This window comes from Mus caroli, unplaced genomic scaffold, assembly GCF_978045245.1.
Source record: "Mus caroli unplaced genomic scaffold, Mus_caroli_1 scaffold_34, whole genome shotgun sequence".
NCBI lineage: Eukaryota > Metazoa > Chordata > Mammalia > Rodentia > Muridae > Mus > Mus caroli.
In genome coordinates, this window is record NW_028227289.1 from 2,655,595 (window position 1) to 2,664,862 (window position 9,268).

Here is a 9,268-nt window from a genome sequence, read left to right on the forward strand (position 1 = left end):
ATTATTATTAGAATGCATACCTCTAAAATTGTGCCCTGCTTAAATATGGCTAATGTTTGCCTGATGATCTGGGTCAGACTCCAGAAGTCCGGGTCCAATCAGCAGTTCCAGTATCAGGCTGATCCCAGTTTCACTCTTAGCTCATCCTGATGGTAAAGTTTACCTGCCTGCTGTAACTGCGGATCTCTAAACAATAAAACAGAATCCCACATTATATACACTGCTTTTTGAAGCTAGAGGCAGGGGAAGGTGTTGCGCTCACCTTGTACAGCAAGAAAAGACGCAACACGATCGGATTCTTCTCAACAGCTCTCTTTATTTCTGGAACACCTCCATGCTACTCTGGAACTCTGGAAACCCCCGGGAGGACTCCCCTCTCCACCCCACCCCCACCCACCAACCCCCCCCCAAACCTCCCCCCCCACTGGGGAGAGCTACGTGTCCTCCTGGGATTTGTCAGTCTGTCGGCCCCTTTCATATGTACCACCCACTCGGGAGGGGTTGGCACCAGATTCGGGCTGGCGCCTGCGCAATGGCGTTGTTTACGGCGCCGGTGTACTGGAGGTCGGCGCCATCTTTTGGGCGTGCGGCTGCCTACATCTCCCCCTTTTTTGTTTAATAATATGATGCTGGACTAGGTCTGGGCAAGTCTGTCCATCAGCTACGGCTCCTGTCTTAGGTCGATCCTTTCATGTCACAGCCTTACCCGTTCTAGGGTTACCCTATCGCCACTGGGCCCCATGTCTTAGGTTGGTCTGTGCATAAGGAAAGTTGCCTGTCTCTGGATACCGCAGTGCTGTGTGACAGTAACTGCTAAATGACCTAGGGCGAACTCTACAAAAGAGGAACTAAACTTCAGGGGAGACGCCCTCTTTAATCGCCATCAATGCTTGGTACACCACTGCCTTATACTGAGCGTGCTCTCGTTTGCCAGACACAAAACACACAACCCAGGAGGACCACTGCTCCCCAGGCCAAAATTCCCGCCCACTCCTTAAACTATGAGAAGACATTGGTAATCCAGGGGGTGAAGTCCCCCAAGGTGACAGGGTCCAGACGAGTGCTGTTGAGTTTGGCAATCTGGAGGAGCAGCTTTCTGGACAACTGCTCCGCTTTAGTCGACCAATTTCCTACTCAGATAAGAGATGAATCTGTTCAAGAGACTGAGAGAAATTATACAAGGGGCACCTAATGGGCATAGGTGACAAACATTTCAAAATCTACTATAGGCACAAAGGTGAGAAATTTCACAACCACAGCAGTATACCCTGCCAACACTCTGCTAACAAACATGTCCTTCCGGAACTATTACAATCTATATCTCTGTCGGGGGGAGTAATTTTCGCGTCAGCCTCTCTGGTACCCAAATCGGGTGTTCTTGACTTTGTGGAAAAACACAAACAGCTCCCCTGGTTCTCGAAATAATGGGATCTGGGCCATACCACTTTCCAGTTAGGACATCTTACCATTTGACATCCCGTTTAAGGATAGGTGAGGTCATGGCATGCCTATCTGCAGCCGAACGACCATGTTCATCCAGAATTAAAAAATTTAAAGTAAAGAGGGCTAAAGATAATTGTTCTTTGGGTGGCTGGCCATGGGCGATTCCCCCTTTTTGTTTTTGTAAGAGTTTTGTAAGAGGCCTTGGCCCTGTGGATTGTAGGGAAGGCCAGTAGAGTGACTAACCTGCATTATTTTGCAAAAGGTTTGGAATGATTTTGATGTATATGCGGGGCCATTATCAGTTTTTAAATTATCAGGCCTTCCCCAAGCTGCCCAGGCTTCTAGGCAATGGCCAACCACGTTGCGGGATTTCTCACCGGACATGGGGGAGGCAAAAATGACACCTGAACAGGTGTCAATTGAAACATGAACATATTTTAATCTTCCAAATGCTGAGACATGAGTAACATCCATTTGCCACAGTTTTAGAGGAAGCAATCCTCGAGGGTTAATACCAACATGAGGAGGGTGGTGAAATTGTACACACTGTGGACATTGTAACACCACATCTCGTGCTGAGGCTCGAGAGATATCAAATTTCTGCTGAAGTGTAGCAGCAGGAACATGATACAATCAATGAAAATCTTTTGCAAGCTCCAGTGGGGTGGCATGAAAAATAAATTCCATGCGAGTGCTAGCATCCACTAAGGCATTTCTTTCTGCCATAGGGCCTGGTAAGGCAGAGTGAGCTCATATATGTTGAATAAAGAATTTATGTGTTCTTTTCCAAATCAATTTTTGTAACTCTAATAAGATGGTGCACACAGGGCTGGTAGGTCTAATGGGTCCTGCAATTTCTAATGCACGCACTGCATTTACTACATAAGCCGAATCAGAGACTAGATTAAAAGATTCCTTAAAAGCTTTGAATACTTCCAACACAATTTTACATTCAGTAAGTTGTGGGGTGCCAGGATTGTATTGAAAAAGAACGGGTTTTTGAGAATTAACTACATAGGCACCAACACCTGTTTTAGAACCATCTGTATAAATATCCAATGCACCTGATTTGGGTTTAGATGCTGTGACTTTGGGGAAAATCACTGGATGTTCACTAAAAAATTGTAGCAAAGGATCTTTGGGATAATGATTATCTAATTCCCCATCAAAACTACAGCGCAATAGAGCCCAATCATCTATCAAAGAACTTAGAATCTGTATTTGATTAGCATTATAAGGTGTAATGATTTTCTGAGGGGGTGCTCCAAAATGTTGATTACACAATTTAATGCCCAAAATCGCTAATTGAGCTACAGCAATGGGATAATATTCAAGGGTTTTATTGGGAGATACATGAGGATAAATCCACAATAGAGGACCTGACTGCCACAACACTTCTGTTGGTTGACGGAATGTCTTCAAAATGCATAAGAGGATGTCCTCTCCCTCTTTCCATCTATACAGCTTGGCCTTTTCTAAACACCTTTCTACCTTTTCTAATGCTACTCGGGCGTCAGGGGTGAGAGCACGAGGTGACGAAAGCTGTGGATCACCTTTCAATATATCAAAAAGAGGGATTAATTCAAAATTTGATAGTCTCATATATGGACGAATCCAATCTATATCACCTAGCAATTTCTGGAAATCATTTAATGTTTTTAAATGATCTTTACGTAATTCTATCTTTTGAGGTGTAATACAATGTGGAGTAATTCGAGCACCCAAGAACTCTCCTAAATTTCCCATTTGAACTTTATCAGGAGCTATAAATAATTGTTTCATTTCTAATTCATTTACTAGCTTAATATAGGCTTCATCTAAACTTTCTTTATTCTTTGAGGCAAGAAGGACATCATCTACATAATGTACTATCCTTAACTTTGGGAATGCATCACGGACAGGTTGTAGGGCTTCTCCTACAAAAAGTTGACACATAGTAGGACTGTTTGCCATCCCTTGAGGTAAAACTATCCATTGATACCATTTATCAGGCTCTTCATTATTTACAGAAGGAAGAGTAAAGGCAAAGCGCTCACTATCACACAATGCAAGGGGAATAGAAAAAAAAACAATCTTTAATATCAATGATTATAATAGGCCACTCTTTGGGCAAACTAGAAAGTAGGGGAAGACCCCTCTGTATGGGGCCCATAATCTGCATTTGATTATTAATGGCTCAAAGATCCTGCAGGAGCCTCCATTTGCCTGAGTTTTTCTTAATCACGAATATGGGTGTATTCCAAGGTGACTGGGAAGGTTGAATATGTCCTAATTTCAATTGTTCCTCTACTAATTCTCTGGTAGCTACTAACTTTTCAGAGGAAAGAGGCCATTGAGGAACCCATACAGGCTCCTCTGTTTTCCAAGTAATGGGTATACCACCCTCAACGGCCCCTAGGAAAAACCCAATCCCTTTCTATCTCGTTTGAACTTTGTGGGCACTAACCTAGTCCTGCCTTGTAATGACTTTCCTAACCCTTTTCCTGGGATGTAGCCCATATTAGACATAATTTCTCGGGCCTGTGGGGAATACTCATTAGTTAATATAAGATCCATTTGGGTTAAGACATCTCTACCCCATAGGGTCACAGGAATATCTACAATATAAGGAAAAAATTTCCCTGACTTACCTTCCTCATGTTTCCAAGTTAATTCCTTAGCACTTATAAGGGGAGCAGTCTTATAACCTAGACCATGGAGGCTTTGAGATGATGTTTGTGAAGGCCATTTTGGCGGCCAATCATGAGCGGAGATAATACTGCAATCTGCACCTGTGTCTAGCAACCCCAGAAAGGATCGTCCTTCAACCTCCAAAGTTAACATGGGGCGATCTCCTAATTCCATTGATAAGAAAGTGAACCGAGAACCTGTAGAACCTAGTCCACTCTCTCCTCTTATTTTATTATTTGCTGGAAAATGTTTATGCAAACTTGGCAACAGTAATAATTGAGCAATTCTATCTCCTGGAGAGATAGCTGAAATACCACTGGGGGAGGCCACTAAGATTTTCACAACCCCCATATAATCTGGATCAATCACTCCAGGGGTAATTTGTAATCCTTTTAAAGCAGAAGATGAACGGCCAAGCAATAGTCCTACAGTATCTTTGGGAAGGGGGCCTTTAAAATCTGTATCTATGGGTTGTACCCCCATCTGTGGGGTTAATACGAGTCTGGTGGTGGAATGGAGGTCCAATCCTGCGGAGCCAGTAGTGGCTCTCCGTGGTCTCTCGGATGACAGAGAGACGGCCAAAGTCTCGTCTGGTCTTTCTGAAGAGCCCCATATATTTGAGGGCCCTGGGGACGTGGGCCCCGCTGTCCGTTTTTTGGCCTAATGCCATTATATCTTGCTTGTAATGGTCGGCCTTCTATGTCCTTAGTATATCCTGCTTGTAATGGTCGGCCTTCTATGTCCTTTATTGATCTGCACTCATTAGCCCAATGTTTTCCTTTTCTACATTTATGGCATATTCCTGGCTGTCTAGGTTTATCTAATGGAGTCCTTTTCTCATTTTCGGGGCATTGTCTTCTAAAATGTCCTCTCTGGCCACATTTATAACAAGTATCATTATTAGATCTACCCAATTGTACTACAGCTGCCGCCAGGCCTGCATTGGTTAACGGACCCCCTAGTTCTCTGCAAACCTTCATCCAAACTTCTAAACCTTTATGTTTATAGGGTGTAATAGCTGCTCTACACTCCTTAGTGCATTGCTCATACACTAGCTGTTTTACCAAAGGCATAGCTATATCAGGATCTCCAAAAATTCTAGCGGCTGCTTCAATGAGGCGTGCTGCAAAGTCTGAAAATGATTCTGTGGGACCCTGCAAGATTTTCGTAAGATTGCCTGAGACTGCGCCTTTGTTCGGCAATGCCTTCCATGCTTTGGTAGCTACCTCATTTATTTGAGCATAGACTGCTTCAGGATAATTTGTTTGATCTAAAGCAAAACGTCCTAAACCTAGAAGCATGTCTGCATCCCAATGTCTCTGAGGATCTTGTCCTGTGGCTAAATTTGCTGCTGCCTGACTGTTTGCATATTCATAGGACAAGGACTTCCAATCTAAACACTGTCTGGACGACAAACAAGCCCGAGCAATATTATTCCAGTCCCCCGGGGTGAGGCAATATCTAGCAAGCGCCTCGACCTGTGCAACTACAAAAGCTGCACTCACCCCATAGGTACGGACTGACTCAGCCAGCTGCTTAATAGTTTTAAAATCTATTGGCTCATGATACCGTTGTCCCTGGCCATCTAAGAATACAGGGAAAGTCAGTTCAGCTTCCTTCCAAACCTCTGGGCACAATGAGGTACCTTGTTTACCAGCTTTTGTGAATTCCTTTTTTACTGTATACTCAGGGTTAAGAGGTGGAGCGGTTGGCACTTTACTCCTTTGCCAGCCGGCCTCCCTTTTTTCGTACCTATCCCTCTCATACCGAGCTGCCTCTTCTTCTAGGTCAGCTTCCTCATCTTTATCAAGTTCTGAGTCACTGGGGTCAGAACTTGCTGAACTTACTGTTAAGTCTTTTAATGAGGGATATCCTTTTGCTATTTCCTTTCCTTTCTCATTATTTCCTTTTCCTTTTGAATTTTCCTTTCCTCCCTTTTCCTTTTCTCTCTCTTTTTTGCCCCTTTTCTTTCTTTTACTTATATGTTTCCTATTTTCTTCTGACATACTTTCTTGTTCCATAAAAATTTTCTGACCTGCCTTAACTGCTCCTATCACCCAAAAGCAGAGGCCAGAAATTACAAAAAACAAAACAAAAACACTAAGAGCTACCCACACTGGGTCTACGGGCAAGAGAATCATATCCCTCCTTTTAACCAGGGATCAATTTTGGGAGACTTACCGGTACTGCCGTTCCTCAGCTGAAGAGTTCTGAATCCTGCAATCTTCCATTCCCCGTTCGGGCCACCACTTTGTTGCGCTCACCTTGTACAGCAAGAAAAGACGCAACACGATCGATCGGATTCTTCTCAACAGCTCTCTTTATTTCTGGAACACCACCATGCTACTCTGGAACTCTGGAAACCCCCGGGAGGACTCCCCTCTCCACCCCACCCCCACCCACCAACCCCCCCCCAAACCTCCCCCCCCACTGGGGAGAGCTACGTGTCCTCCTGGGATTTGTCAGTCTGTCCGACCCTTTCATATGTAACACCCACTCGGGATGGGTTGGCACCAGATTCCGGCTGGCGCCTGCACAATGGCGTTGTTTACAGCGCCAGTGTACTAGAGGTCAGCGCCATCTTTTGGGCGTGGGGCTGCCTACAGGAAGGGCCAGTGAAAGGATGAGAACTATGTGGGCCCTGACAAAGCAGACAGGAGAGTTACAGCAGATGGATTATACATTCCAACAATTCTGGTCTGGTTCTTTGGGAAGTTCTTCAGATAACTAAAGTTAATCTGTTGAGAGAGTCCAGGGACCATGGAAAGGTGGCAGTTAGATGGCAGTGGCAGATGAGTCTAAGTGCACTCACAGGAAATGTCTACACACTGGCCCTAAGGTATCTTTTCAGGGTGTCACGTGGGCACTAGTTCTCTGGCTTGAAATCCATCTCACAAGAGAGATCTCAGATATCTACACTGGACAAGAGGCACAGGCAATCCATGATAAAGATGGCAAACCCAGGTGAATCACGCCTAAGTTTATGTCTAAAACTCTAGTGCCTTTTTCTAGGAAAATGAAAACAGAACACACCAAACAGAACAAACAAGAAACCCCAAAACACACACAACCCAAAGAAAAACCACAAAGAAACGAAACAGCCATTGTAGAATTTGTCCTTTGTTCTATTTTTTATTCTAACTATATTAACTGCACAAATTAATAACATCCCATATCTCACTTCCTATATGCCCCTGCTGACCAATGCTCTATCCCCTTCTGCACACCAAAATGTTTTCAGAGGAGCCTATGTTGCTGACCTACAACAAATCGAGGAAAACACTTTATAAAACACTCGGTCATGGAGCGGGGTGTCCCTGGGTAGAAAGACTGGAGACCCAAGACTGGAGGCCCAGCCTAACACTGCCCTCGGTCGCGCCTCTCCCCCACCCCCTCGCTCTCCAATGCTGCCTACGCAACGATGAGAAACCACTGCGTACCTGCCTGTAGCCCCTGAACCCAGGGCAAGGACATCAAACTGAGCCCCTTAATCTGATCCGAATCCTATCTCGGTACTATTCCACCAGGCCTTTCTGGGTACTATTCCTCCAGGCCGCGGTACCAACAAGCCCTGCCCACTCGGCCCAAGGGCTCCCGAGGCCCCCACCACAGAGGTCCAGATTGTTAACAATGCTGGTGCCTGTGTGCGCTCCCTGCCCCTCTCTTCGTACCTCCTCTTCCTCGAAGATCTGGTCCCAGAGAGGAGCAGCCTCCACCTTCAAGTCCCTGGCCAACAGCCAGGTTCTTTCTCTCGGGAAACTCCTTCCACAAAACGAGCGTCCTTCTCCTCACAGGAGGAACAAGATGGCGCTGGCCCAGCCGGAAGCGGAAGGGAGGAGCGCGATTCACGCCAATCATGAATCATTTATGACGCACTCAGCCAGCAGGAATGAATATGCAAGAGGAGGGCAGAGCTTTAATGTCCTGTTGGGAGCCTCAGCTCTCTGGGACAATCTAGCTCCTCACGGAAATGGACATTGCTCCTCCTGGAAGTATGAAATCTCAGGAAAATCTGCTGCAAAACGCTTGCAATACAGGCAGCTGAGAGAACCTGACAGCTGAACACAACAGAGAGCATGCTTTGAAGAAACCTTCCAAAAGCTCTTCGTCACTTGCTTGTGCTGTGGGAACTTTCTTCTACAACCCAGCAAATAATATACGAATGCTGCACTGGACTGTGTACCCTCTCTTCTAAAGCTGAAAACATCAGCGATGGGGTTCAGAATGGCTTCCTAAGTGAGACTTGTACCTTTAGAAGAGAACCTGTGAGAATATACACCTGCCATTATGCAGTGGAGGAATAAAGGACTCCTACCCTCTAGGCACAAATTGAAAAACAATCATTGTTGTAAAATTGATGTGTTGTTGCACAAGGTGTGCTTGAATACATAAGTAGACATAAGGGACACAGAGAAGGCAGGAGACGTTCAATTTTAATGTAGTGAAGAGAGAGGTGTTTCGGTTTGTTCTTGTTTGATTGCTTTATTTTTTTCCATTTACTTAAAATAGTCCCTTTTCTCACTTGATCTATCCTGATTACGGCATCTCCTCCCTCTACACCTCCCAAGACCTGCATACCTTCCTTCCCTTCTGGATTCCCTCTCTTTCTGTCTCTCATTGTAAAATGAATAATAATGAATAATAAAACAAAATAAAACTTACTAAGATAAAACAAAACTATCACAGAAAGAAAAGTAACCAAGAGAACATACAAGAATCAGCGAAGCCGGGCGTGGTGGCGCACGCCTTTAATCCCAGCACTCAGGAGGCAGAGGCAGGCGGATTTATGAGTTCGAGGCCAGCCTGGTCTACAAAGTGAGTTCCAGGACAGCCAGGGCTACACAGAGAAACCCTGTCTCGAAAAACCACAAAAAAGAATCAGCGACCCACTCACACATACATTCACCAGTACCATAAAAACACTAAACTGAAACCTACAACATATACCCAGAGGACCTGGTGGAGACTTATGGATGCCCTGTGCATCCTACATCAGTCTCTGTGAGTTTGTATGAGCTTTGCCCAGTTAATGTAGAGAGCCTTGTTTTTTTCTGTTTTCCATCCCCTTTGACTCTTACAATCTTTCTGCTTCCTCCTTTCATGAGGTTCCATGAGGCCAGACAGGAAGGTTGAATGGAGACATCCCATTTAGGGC

The 9,268-nt window shown here is 45.0% G+C and overlaps 1 pseudogene; it reads right to left on the reverse strand.

Moving 5' to 3' along the window:
* LOC146999857 (ubiquitin-like modifier-activating enzyme 1 Y) overlaps positions 1-7,907 on the reverse strand; it is a 31,699-nt pseudogene extending 23,792 nt beyond the window's left edge.
* Between the last annotated feature and the right edge of the window lie 1,361 nt (positions 7,908-9,268).